The sequence below is a fragment of the Globicephala melas genome, chromosome 16, assembly GCF_963455315.2.
Source record: "Globicephala melas chromosome 16, mGloMel1.2, whole genome shotgun sequence".
Lineage (NCBI taxonomy): Eukaryota > Metazoa > Chordata > Mammalia > Artiodactyla > Delphinidae > Globicephala > Globicephala melas.
In genome coordinates, this window is record NC_083329.1 from 61,580,191 (window position 1) to 61,593,078 (window position 12,888).

At 53.5% G+C, this 12,888-nt stretch overlaps 1 protein-coding gene across 7 annotated transcripts in view; it reads right to left on the reverse strand.

Moving 5' to 3' along the window:
- The window catches only part of PALD1 (phosphatase domain containing paladin 1), a 99,066-nt gene extending 87,161 nt beyond the window's left edge, over positions 1-11,905 (reverse strand). For 2 of the 7 annotated variants that reach the window (XM_060286034.2, XM_030862497.2), the window contains exon 1: positions 11,359-11,642. The gene's annotated coding sequence lies outside the window, so the exon portion shown is untranslated. Of the gene's footprint in view, positions 1-4,071; positions 4,253-9,871; positions 9,894-11,358; positions 11,644-11,767 lie in introns of those variants that run through there. The other 5 variants (XM_030862496.3, XM_030862493.3, XM_060286033.2 and 2 more) reach the window with 5 other exon arrangements.
- Positions 11,906-12,888: the final 983 nt, after the last annotated feature.

Sequence of the window (12,888 nt, forward strand, 5' to 3'; positions counted from 1 at the left end):
AAAGCCAGAGAGGGGAAGGTGGCATCGGAGGTCTGACCTGCCACACGTCTGACCCACTACAGGCCTTGCTGCCCACAGAGCCCGGGCCACGGCCACGGCTGGCTGCTCACGGGCCCACATCACAGGTGGAGAAACTGAGGGCACTGAGTTCTACAGTGAGCACCTCTCATTTAGAAGCCAGAAAGGGCCAGGGCGATTTAAGGCTGGGAGGCAGACAGCTCCCACCTACCACCCCAAACAGGGACAATGGGGCTGAAGCCCAGTGTCCTCACCACCCAGGAAGCCCACAGGATCCCAAGAGGTGACGAGGACTCTGGGTTGCCCAGAGCTGAGAATATGACTCGATCCAGACTCCAAGGATGTCTGCTTCGGGATCCGTGAGCTCTCCCCTGTCCCCCTCACCACTGGGATTTAATTCACATAACCATGAAGTTCACCCTTATAAAATACACAATTCGGTGGCATTTAATACATTCACATTGTTGTACAACCATCACTATTACCTAATTCCAGAATATCAAATCCAAACAGTTAACCATGGAATTATCATATGACCCAGCAATTCCATTCCTAGGTACATACCCAAGAGAACTGAAAACAGGTACATGAATGTTCTAGTCACAACAGCCAAAAGGTAGGAACAATCCAAATGTCCGTCAAATGATAAATGGATAAACAAAACGTGGTATATTCACACAGTGGATTATTATTCAGCCACAAAAAGAAATGAAGCACCGATACACACTACAATGTAGTCGAACTTTGCTAACATTACACCAAGTGAAAGAAGCCCAGACACAAAAAGTCACGTATCGTATGATTCCATTTCTATGAAATACCCAAAAGAGGTAAATCCACAGAGACAAGAGCGTAGATTAGTGGTGCCAGGGGCTGGGGAGAGGGGGAATCAGGAGTGACGGCTTTATAGATACAGAGTTTCCTTTGGGGTGATGCGTATGTTTTGGATACTGAACGTTACTAATCATCAAGGAAATGCAGATCAAAAGCACAATGAGATATCACCTCACACCTGTCAGGATGGCTATTATCAAAAAAACAAAAGACAAGTGTTGGCAAGGATGTGGAGAAATTGGAACCCTTGCACGCTGTTGGGGGGAACGTAGTATGGTGCAGCCACTGTGGAAAACTGCACACAGGTTCCTAAAAATTAAAAATAGAACTTCCAGATGATCCAGCAATCCCACTTCTGGGTATTTATCCAAAAGAACTGAAATCAGGATCTCAAAAGAGGTATTAGCGTACCCACGTTCACTACAGCATGAGACACAACAGCCAAGAGGGGGAAGCAACCCAAACGTCCATCGATGGATGAATGGTACATACACACGATGGAATATTATTCAGTCTTTAAAAAGAAGGAAATTTTGCAGTATGCGAGCACATGGACAAACCTTGAGGACATTACGCTAAGTGAAATAAGCCAGTCACAGAAAGACAAATACCGCGTGCTTCCACTTACATGAGGGATCTAAAGTAGTCAAATTCATAAATGGAATGGTGGTTGCCAGGGGCTGGGCGAAGGGAGAAATGGGGAGTTCCTAATCAACAGGCACAAAGTTTCGGTTAAGCAAGGTGAATCAGCTCTAGAGATCTGCTGTACAGCATTGTCCTTATAGTCAAAAGTAAGATATTATGGGCTTCCCTGGTGGCGCAGTGGTTGAGAGTCCGCCTGCCGATGCAGGGGACACGGGTTCATGCCCTGGTCTGGGAAGATCCCACGTGCCGCGGAGCGGCTGGGCCCGTGAGCCATGGCCGCTGAGCCTGCGCGTCGGAGCCTGTGCTCCGCAACGGGAGAGGCCACAACAGTGTGAGGCCCGCGTACCGCAAAAAAAAAAAAAAATTTGTTAAGAGGGTAGTTCTCATGTTAAGTGTTCTTACCACAATAAAATAAAAATTTTTTCCATGTTTTGGAATTAGGTAGACGTGATGGTTGCCCAATTTTGTGAGTGTGCTAAATACCACTGAATTGCACACTTTGAAACAGTTAATTTTATGTTATATGAATTTCACCTCAATTTTAAAAAGTCTCCAATAAAAATGTTCAAAAATAAAAAATAATAATAAAAAAATTTTTTAAAATAATGAGAGCATGCCCTGGGACATCCAAATGACCATCTCACAAGCAAGTGCTGCTGTGCAATTTGGGGCTCCGGCCTGCTCCTGTGTTTATGATTCAGTTCCTTCTTTGTGAAGGCCAAATGACATCACTGCGCACAACACAAACAAAGGTTGTGCTTCAAAGAAGAGAAGGGGGTGGGGTGGAGAACTGAGCCACCCTGTAGCCCATGGCAGCCTGGATGTGCCCAGTTCAAAGGCCCAATCTCTTAGCAGTCAGGACTGTGTTCATGTTGAGAGCATCCACGTGAATAGAGCAAAGCCCATCTCTGTGCCAAATTCCGGATTCCCACGAGAAGTGGGCTTAACAGCCACTATATGTAGATTTCAATAACGCCATGATTACACCCGTATCTTTGATCAAATGAGCCAGCTTTCCAGGTTATCAAGTGTACTATTAAAACAGCCATTTGGGGATTACTCATTGGCAGTTCAGGCTCAAAGGTGGGTATAGTCGGCCAGCCACATCTTTGGGTTCTGTAATCCTCGGATTCAACCAACCTCAGATTGAAAAAATTTGGGAAAAAAAAAAAATTCCAGAAAGTTCCAAAAAGCAAAACTTGAATTTGCTGTGTGCTGGCAACTATTTACATAGCATTTACATTGTATTTACAACGATCAACATAACATTTACATTATACTAGGTATTATAAGTAATCTAGAGATGATTTAAAAGATAGGGGAGGATGTGTATAGGTTATATGCAAATACTGTGCCGTTTTTTATACAAGGGACTTGAGCATCTTGACTTTGGAATCCGTGAGGGTCCTGAAACCAATTCCCCCACCCAGGATGCTGCCGAGGGACAACTGTAATCAGAATCACCCCAAACCAGCCAGCCAGCCCAGCAGGCACAAGTGACAGAAGCAGGGGAAACAGAAGGGGCCAGCTCTCTGCTATCAACCCAACGACGGCAATTTCATTTCAGTTCACGTCCTTCCAATTAAATTAACATTGCTCATTTGAAATGGGCCGGCTTTCTGGTTTTATTAGTTTTTTTCTGGCTTTATTTCATGTTTGCTTTATACTTATGTAAAAACTATGTAAGTCTGAGGCACTTACACCTAGTTTTATATTTGTACATTTAAGTTATATTCTAATAAGAAAATTTAAATCAACAGGTGAGGCTTTTTCTTTCCTTGAAAAGGGAGTCCAGACATACTTATGATTCCATTCATATGAAATGTCCAGAACAAGCAAATCTATAGAGACAGAAAGCAGACTTGTGGGGTGGGGACTGATGACTAATGAGTACAGGGTATTTTTCTGGTTTAATGAAAATGTTGTAAAATTAGACTATAGGGGCAGATGTACAACTCTTTGAATACACTAAAAGCTATTGAACTGTACACTTTACATCACTGAACTGTATGGCTTGTGAGTTAAATCTCAATAAAGCTATTTTTAAAAGCGGGGGATGGGTCGACCTATTACCCAGGTTTGAGCTGCACTGCGCTGGAAAAATCACAGGGAAATCAACAAACCCACCTATTCACCGCTTCCCTTTCAGGCCTACTCTACTCTTCCTCCCCCTACACTGTGGCCAAGGGCTCAGGAGACAGAGGCTAAGATGAAACCCTAAGTCACAAGCCAAGCCCACCCTGGGTGAGCAGGTGGCTGCCCTCAGACACCACAACACAGGATTCCTATCTCTTGGAATCCACTTCATACAACAGCATTAAGGCACTATTTGAATTATTAAATTCGGAAAAACTTAAAAACAATGAAAACAACCAATGTCAGTAAGTATGCAGGGAATGTGATTCAGTATACATCAGAGGCAGCCTCAAGGAAAGAAGCATGACAATAAAGATTCAGCACCTCAGTGACCCAGCTGGCTGGGGATGGCGTAGAGCCAGGAGCCAGCACATCTGAGCACAGGCAGTCCCCATCCAGGGGAGGCAGCCAACATCCCCACCCTTCACCCACACTCACCTGGCACAGCCTGCCCGCAGGACAGGGTCCCTATCCAAGCACGCTGCTTGCCTCCAGCCTCAGCAAGGGTCAAGTCCGCGGCAAGAAGAAGGGAGGCCTCAAGGGCCCATCTTCTGTCGACCCAGCAAATCTCCCTCTCCTTGGGCCTATTCCTTCCAGCGGCACTTTACAGAGACAGGAAGAGGAAGCCCCTGCCGGCAGCTGCTGGGTGGGAGGCGCTGCTGAAGCCAGCAGGAGTGCACGTCCACCCCTGACAGACGGACCCCTTTTGTCCCAATGCCTCCCTCCCTCCACAAACCTCTTGGAACTGACCACCTCCAGGAAGCCGCCTTCTGTCTCCCCAAAGGTTCACTGAGCCCCAGCTCGGAGCCGGAGGAGGGGGAGGGAGTGGACACCTGTTCATCTGGCCCAGGCCCCCACCTCTGGGCCCTCAGCTCAGGGCTGGCTCCCAGGGAACACGGAGAACTCAGACGGCTGTGCTGGGAACACCCCCAAGACCAAGGGCTAAGTGAAGAAGCGGGCCCCAGAACCGTGGCCCAAGTGCCATCCCATCTATATCCCCAAATCGAAACTATACAAACTCACACAGAGGCACAGAAAAGAAGACGGTGGGATATTCACAAATTGCTGAGAGGGATGCCTCGGGGGAAGAGAGTCAGTCAGGAGGGGGAAGTGGCTTTCAGATTTTACTTTCTCTCTCTCTCTCTGAAGCTACTACCTGAATCCTTCATAAAGATAACTACTTAATTTTCTTTTAACTGAAAACATTTTCAAAAGCAGGGTAGACATCCATCAACTGGAAACTCGGTAAACAAGCTATGCTCCCCGCACACATTGGGATGAAAAAGGAAGGCACTCCTGGAACACAGGACAACGTGGACGAGACTCGAGAACATTACGCTTAGTTGAATAGGCAGAAATAAAATATACCTATTATCTGCCTGAGTCTACTTATGTGAAAATCTAGAAAAAAGCAAAACCAGAGTGACAGGAGATAAGCGGCCTGGGACCAGGCGTGGGAGTGGCTACTGACGGCAGGGGAGCCCCAGGAAAGCTTCTGGGTGATGGAAGCGTTCACACACTCGACTGGAGTGGGGCTGCACGCCCATGACCTTCACCGACACTCAGCCAGCTGCCCCCTAGGCTGGGTGACTGTTATGGTATGTGTACCTCAATAAAACTTCCTTTCTAAGTGAGGTAGAAGGAATAGAGTCAGTGCTTAATGAGAAAGGGGTCTTCCTTTGGGGTGATGAAAATGTTTTGGAACTTGATGGAAGTGGTGGTCCCACAACACTGCGAATGTACTCAATGCCACTCGACTGTGTACTTCAACATGGTCAATTTTACGTCAAGTGACTTTCACCTCAATTTTTTTTTTTTAATTTTAAATAGACGTAAAAATTTATTACGCCCATTTTGCAGATGAGAAAACTGGGCTCAGAGGAAGCAGTCAACTGCTGGTCCTGGGCTTATCCACCGATGCCTCAGACCCAGTTCAGAGCATCTACACCCAGCAGAAGAGAGAGACCTGCTCTGCACTTCCCCGGAAGGCTCTGCGGCACCGGGGCCGATCTCCAGAGAGGCCCTTGGCTCTGGGGCATTTGAAAACCAGAGCTTCCCGACAGGCCTCGGAGCAAGCCAGCACAGCACCTGCAGGAGACTCCCAAAGTCTGCGAGCTCCACCAACAGACGGGGCTGCCACGGGGGCAGGGAGTGAGCACCACCAAGCGGGTGGTCTAACGAAGGCTAAAGCAAGGATGGGGGTAGGGAGGGTTCCGATCAGATCCAGGGTGGATGAGGTCTTCTAGGTCCTGCCAGTCAGGGCCCTGGGGAGTTGAGGGGTCGGCACCAACGTCAGGGACCCAGGAGAAGGACTCAGTAACTAGAGGGCAGCAGTCAAAGTGGACACGTCCACCAGCCACTTTGTGACGGGCAGGAGAGGGGTGAACTCCTTTCTGGGGTCTGCAGTTCCAAGAAAAGGAAAAGGAAAAGGGGAGAAGTTCCCCTCTGTGCTTTCTAAACAGAATCTTCAAAAATGCCCAGTGTCCCGGTCCTCCACTCTGGGGAGGGCCAGGACAGAAGACACACCGCCTGCAGATAGGCAGAGCCTGGGGCTCAGCAGGATGCAGAGTCCGGCAAAGCCCAAGGTCACCTGAGGGCACTCACTTCTCTCCTCCCCCACCCCCCCGACATGCCCCCGACCCAGCCTCTTGGCAGTGGGGCTGTTTCTCATGGGCGAGGGAGCGAAGCCAAGCCGTGCACCCACAGCTGTCCCAGCACCACACCCTCCCTCCTCCTGGAATTTCTGAAAGCCCAGCTCCCTGGGAGCCCGCAGGGTCAGGAGCGGCACACCCAGTTCCAAGATGCTTTCTACTGCCTGCCATGGGCATGGAGGTAACCCCAGATGCCCCATGTCTCTCCCTCATCAGTGTGCCCCAGCTCCAGCCCAAGCAGGGGCATCCTTCAGAGATAAAGCCAGTCCACATGTCAGTTACAGGAAATAAAACACCTTCTAATTCTACTATTAGACATTCACTCCTTAGGAGAGGTTTCAAAGGCTTCAGTTCATTCCTGAGGAAGGGGACCTGTTAACCTATAGGCATCTCAGCTAAGAGCAAAAACAGGCATGTTGATGCTGGGGTGAGAGCAGTCTGGAGTCCCCAGCTCAATAATGAGGGGTCCCAGGAAGGGCTGGCAGGCATTTATAAGAGGGTGGGAAGGTCCCCTGGAGAATGGGGGGACAGTGAATGTGATTCTTTAAAGGAAAGGGGGAGGTCAGAATTCCGGGGGACCTCTAGCTTATGTCCTAAGAGGCACACCAGGGCTACCTCTGAGCCCAGTGTGGGAGGGACAGCAGGTCGCAGAAAGGTCTCTCCTGACAGGCCAGGAGTGCTGAGCGTGGGTCCCACCCCAGGTCCGTGGATCTTCTCACGTTCCCTAAACACGCCAAGCTGTCACATCTCTGCATGGGCTGCTCATTCTGCTTGGGAAGCCTTTCTCATCCTTGCAAACTCTTGGCCATCCTTCAAAGCCCACCTGAAGCACGACCCCATCCCCAGGCAAGCCCTTCCCTCCCTCTGGCTCCAATCACAGCTGGCACAGGCCCTGGGAAGGTACCAGTGGGAGAAGGTAGACATGTGCCTCTCTCATCTGGCAGCGACTGAGTCTCACTCACCTTTGGTCCCCTGCACCTCATACTGAACCTGGGGGCAGGAAAGCCCAGGAATTGGAACCACGAAGCCATCCTGTTGCCTTTCCACCATGAGGCACTGTGCAAACAGCCTGGCCTCTGGGGCCTCACAGGTCTCTCCCTCTGCTGAGATTAACTGGAACCATGGTAATAGAAGCACCTAATGTTTACTGAGCACCTACTATGAGCCACACACTACCCCAAGGGCTCTCCATGTGCCACCTCCTTTCACCCTTGTGACATTCTCATAAGGGAGTTACTATTATTAATCCTGCTACACAAGGGAATCAGGCACAGAGAGGTTAAGTGAATTGTCTGGTGCCATACAGCTAGCAAGAGAGGAAGCCGAAATTCAGACCATAGTGGTCTGGTTCCGGGCCCGGTATTCTTTTTTTTTGCGGTATGCGGGCCTCTCACTGTTGTGGCCTCTCCCGTTGCGGAGCACAGGCTCCAGACGCGCAGGCTCAGCGGCCATGGCTCACGGGCCCAGCCGCTCCGCGGCATGTGGGATCTTCCCGGACCGGGGCACGAACCCGTGTCCCCTGCATCGGCAGGCGGACTCTCAACCACTGCGCCACCAGGGAAGCCTCCGGTATTCTTAATCGCTACAGGTCTGTTGAGGGGTAGGAAGATGGGTCACTTGTCAGGACAAGCTCTAAGTGTAAGAGGAACTCAGAGATTTTAAAGACTAGTTCTCCCCGGACCTTCTCTTTCCCCAGGTCCCAGCCAAACACCTAGGAAGAACAGCAGGGCCTCCTCCCAGATCCGGCCTGCTGCTCCCAAGCTCATCCCGGTGCTGAGCACCAGTTCCAGGAAACACAAAAGGCCCATCTGCAAGCCCCCTGGCCCAGGCTGGGAAGATGCACGGCTGCCCGCTGGGAGGCAGAGCCATAATTTGGGGCTATTCTTAGCAAACCACTGGCTCCCCTCCCAGAGGCCCAGCAGGAGGCAGACCCAAGCTTCATACATCCTGCTTGCAGGCGTGCAGAGGTCCCACAGGGCTAAGGAGCGACTGGTGGGCAGGAGGTGAGGACAAAGCCCTCCATGTTTCAAACCAGAGGTGCCTGGCCTGCTAGCCTTCCTTCCCAGGGCCAGGCACCTGGCTGCTGAAGCAGCTCTGGAGAGTCCTGGCCACAGGGGAAGGCTGGTCACCAAGGCTCCACTGACAGTGCTCGCTCTGTGCCAGACCCTGGGCCACACACTTTCCACTGATCATCTCACATTTAACCCTCACCACACCCCAAGGGCAAGGGGTTACTGGCACCATTTTAAAGACGAGACGTTTCACTTTAAAGATGAGTTAGTTAAAAAGACATTAAGTAACTTGCCCAGGTAACAGGGTGAGTTAGTGTCGAGCTGTATCTCCCAATCTCCAGGTTGAGCCATAGCCAGATTGGGGGCAGGAGGGCCTTCCCTGTCCAAGGGTTAGGGGGAGGGGCAGTCCATACCAGAAAGCAAAGGTCTCATCAAAGACCCAACTGCATATCTACTCTTTCTCTTTCCCAGGGGTTGTCCCTTCCCTGCCAAAAACTCTCAGGCTTGGGCTCAGAAGGAGAGTCCCCAGCCAGGTACCTCCCCTACCCTGACCACACGACCTCACTTCAGGAAGCTCTGGAGACCCAGGGGAGATGAGCCTCAAAGTTCAAGAAGTCCCTGATGGTGTTTAAGGCATGCACCCAGCCCTGTAACTTAGGGAGGAGGGAGGTCAAAGAACTCTCAGGGTGAAACAGAAGATACTGAGCCCTTTGGGGTCTTCAAACTCCAAAGCGGGAGTCCAGAAATGAAGCCACACCACACAGCACCTGTACCACCTCCACCCCAAACAGGTCAGCTTTCAGGCACTGCTGCCACGCAGAGTCACAGGGATAACTGAGCACCACTTGCCTCGGACTATATCTTGGTACCTACCTCCGACTGTGTTCTGCCCTCTGCTGTCGGAAGATTCAGCAGGTGTAAGTGTCTGTGTGTGTCCCAGGTGCCCAGAGCCAACTCCATGTCTGCCCAGGATTCAAGGCACGTCCATGTGGCTCCATGTCTCGCGTTGGTGAATGTCAGCTCACATCCCTGTCTGTGCTTCCGTGAGCCCACCCATATGTCTGTCCACTTCCATCAGCCAAATCTCCATGATAGCGTAGGTCCATCTATAGAGTATCTGCGGCCTGTGCGTGGTCCACACTTGTGTGTTCACACTGTCTGCCCCTGCACGTGCGTGTGCCTTGGGTTGCTTGCTCACCTCCACTGCCTTCGTGTCCGTCTGTATCCAGTTCCTCACTGCCCTTGCCCACACAGTTATAAACCTGAGCACGCACGCACATCTCTCCTCATGCCAGCATTCCCCACCTGTGCCCAGGTGACCCTGTGTGTGCCACCTGTTTGGAGGCAGGTGGGTGTGTTCACCCAAGTACTCACAGTGCCGGCCAAGGGCTAAAGGGTGAGTTCAGCAACACCCACCCCCAGAACAGCTCCCAAGGCCACAGGCACGAGCACACTGCCACCTCTGCAAAGTGTTCCAGAAAACAGAAACTTGCCAGGGATGATGCGGGAGAGGACAGAGCCCTAGACAAAGCAGAACCTCAGAAGTGAGGTCAGGATGCCCCAGGTACCACTCACCTCAAACCAGCCCTGCCAGGCCTGCCCACCTCCAACACCCCAACTCCAACCCCCGATGGCCAGCGAGGGGAAGATTGTCTGTCTGCACTCACAGGAAACAGTGTCTGGCTCAGGGCCTCCAGCCTGACAAACTCATCCCCAGCCCCCAGCGATAGAGGCTCTTCCGAAAGGAAGAGAGGACTTCCTCCTGTAAGGCTGGATCTAGACCCTAAACCTCAACAGCCCCAAGGAGGCTGGGAGAGTCCTATGGTTAGCCTGACCCCAGAAACCAAATGTGCTTCTTCAGAAATCCACCAGCAGAAAAACAAAAAACACCTGGGAGTGGGGCTGGGGCACGCTCCAGCTGCGCCCTGTCCATGGAAGTGGTGAGAGGGCCTAACCACTAGCACGGTAATCACAAAGGGTGGGTATGGAGACAGAACATTTTAAACATATTTGCACGGCTGCCTGAGAACTGCATCCCAGCTCCCCTAGCAACTGCAGACCGTATCACTCACTCAGCAATTAATCATGTGTATGCTCTTGGTATTTCCACTAGTATTACTATTAGTCCGGGACTGGGATTGAAACCCTGCCTTAGTGAACTTTCTTTGTGTTTATGTCTTGTCTCCCCCCGTGGGGCTGAGCCACCTAAGGGGAGAACCCTCCAACACCTTGCACCACTCCTACCCTCCCTGGCTTTTAAGAAATGCTCAGTCACGGGTCCAGGTTGCTCTGCAGGAAGCCAAGGAGTCGGTGCCTGGAATTCTGGTCGAGAGAGTAGGGAAGCTGAGAAGCTTCCCTAAGTCAGGGAGCTTTCCTTCCATTTCTGACTCCCCAAGAGATAAGAACAGGTTCCAACCACCCTGGCCACTTTCGAAAGTCCAGGGCAACAGTCTCCCGCACACTGCACTCTGCTTTCTGACAGGCCTCTTGCCCCTTCAGGAAAAACCACTGAAGATGAAAAGGGGGCTCCCCTCGGAGACCCAGGCCTACAGAAGAAAAGGACCAGATGAGGCCCAGCATCAAAGCTTGCACCCACTGGGTTCTCTGGACTCTTCCCGGTGCCATGGGCCTCAAGCCCCTAAAGACGAGCCCAGGGACCCCAGGTGTGGATCATGAAGCGTCCTGCCTCGCCGCAGCTGCACAGGAAGCCCAGCACTTGGGCCTTGCCCCAGGCCTAGCCATTACGAGTGGAGGTGTCGCCAGCTCACATCTACCCCAGTCCGAGGGAAACCTCCTCGAGGAAGTCGGTAGCCCAGAGCCGGACAAACAAAACGACTCAGTAACTCCTCACTGTTTAATATGTGAGGTTCCGCTTCTCTCCCAGGCAATGATCCCGCGCGGGTTTGGGTGGGGGCCCAGGACCTCTCTTCTCCGCGGAGCCCAGGGAGGCGTGCGAGCTGGGGGATGGGGAGTGGGTGCTCGGAGAAGCCCCGGCCCGGGAGTGCCCAGAGAACTCCTGAATCGGTCCTCCCTCGCCAGCCCGGGTCCGGACGCATCGGTACCTGTCAGCCCGCGACTCCGGGGCATCCGCGCTCCTGCGGCTGGCGCGCTGCGCCCGAACGGCGGGCGCCGAGTCAGGCAGCGGCGGGTCGCGCCCGGCGCGGGCTCCGGCTGGCTCCTCCCAACTTCCCCAGCCCATCCGTGGGCAGAGGCAGCTCCGGAGGCTGGCAGGGCGGGCGCGACGAGGCGAGGCCACGAGAGAAGGAGCCCCGCTCGCCGGCGAAGAGAGCTGCCCGCCCCAGCCCGAGCGCGCCGCGCCGCTCCGCTCTGCTCCGCGTGCCCCACGACCCCCAAGCCGAGGGGCGGATCCGGCCAGGCCGCCAATCACCGAGCCCGCCGCCGCCCTGCCAGCCCGAGCCCCGGCCCCAGCCGCCAAGGGGGCGGGGGTCTCGGATTTAAAGACACACTCACCAAGCAGCGTCCCGATTGGCATTCCAGAGCCGCGGCAGCCTGGCGGGGAGGGAACGGCTGGCCCCACCTTTCCCGGCCCCGCTTCCTCCCTTCGCCCATCCACCCTCCGCCTGCGAGGAAAAGTTTGGGACAGGGGAGACGGCCTGGGAAGCCAGCTTCTCTTCCCTTGTCGTTAGTTCGTCTAGTTCTGGAAGAAGCCCAAAGCCTACATCCAGCCTCCCTGGCAGGAGAAAGAAGCAAAAGCTCTCGGCGCCACACCCCCTCCCAGACTCCAGCTCCCCGGGAAATCGGCTGGCCCTCGCCGCTCTCTGCTTTTTAAAGCCAGGCCAAGCCTCGGCGGGACCGAGACAAGCAGCTGGGCACCGGAAGAGTCCTCGCTGTGCTGTGCAACCTGAGATAGGCGATTGCCCTCTCTGGACCTCAGCCACCACAGGAGTCAACGGTTGAGCCCTTAAAAAGCAGACTGTCCGGGCTTCCCTGGTGGCACAGTGGTTGAGAGTCCGCCTGCCGACGCAGAGGACGCGGGTTCGTGCCCCAGTCCGGGAAGATCCCACATGCCGTGGAGCGGCTGGGCCCGTGAGCCATGGCCGCTGAGCCTGCGCGTCCGGAGCCTGTGCTCCGCAACGGGAGAGGCCTGTTACAACAGTGAGAGGCCCGCGTACCGCAAAAAAAAAAAAGCAGACTGTCCACTCAATCGTGGGCTTCTCCCAAGCCCTAGACACCCTCAGTCCCCAGAGGCGAAAAGGGAAGAATGAGGCAGAAACTTTGGAAGGGGAGGGGTCCCTCTGCCCCCACCCCATGGCTCCCTACAGTGATACGTACAATCCCCACCCCCAAGGGGCCCTATCCCCGCCTCCCACTGATCCCACTGACCGGGCACGGTAGCCCAACCAGGCGCACCCCGATGCCCCAGCAGCCCATGCCAGCCCTCCGCTGGCGCGTGCCCCCAAACTCACCCAAGTGCATTCGCTCTCTCGCCACTGTTTCCTCTGGGGGAGCTGGGCTTTGCTGTGGTTGGTGAGTCACTTCTTCCTTCACTCTGCTCCACACTGGGGAAATCGGTCTTCCTCACCTGTCACTACCGGCCTCACCCACAATCAGGGCTGCAGCAGGAGTCGGTG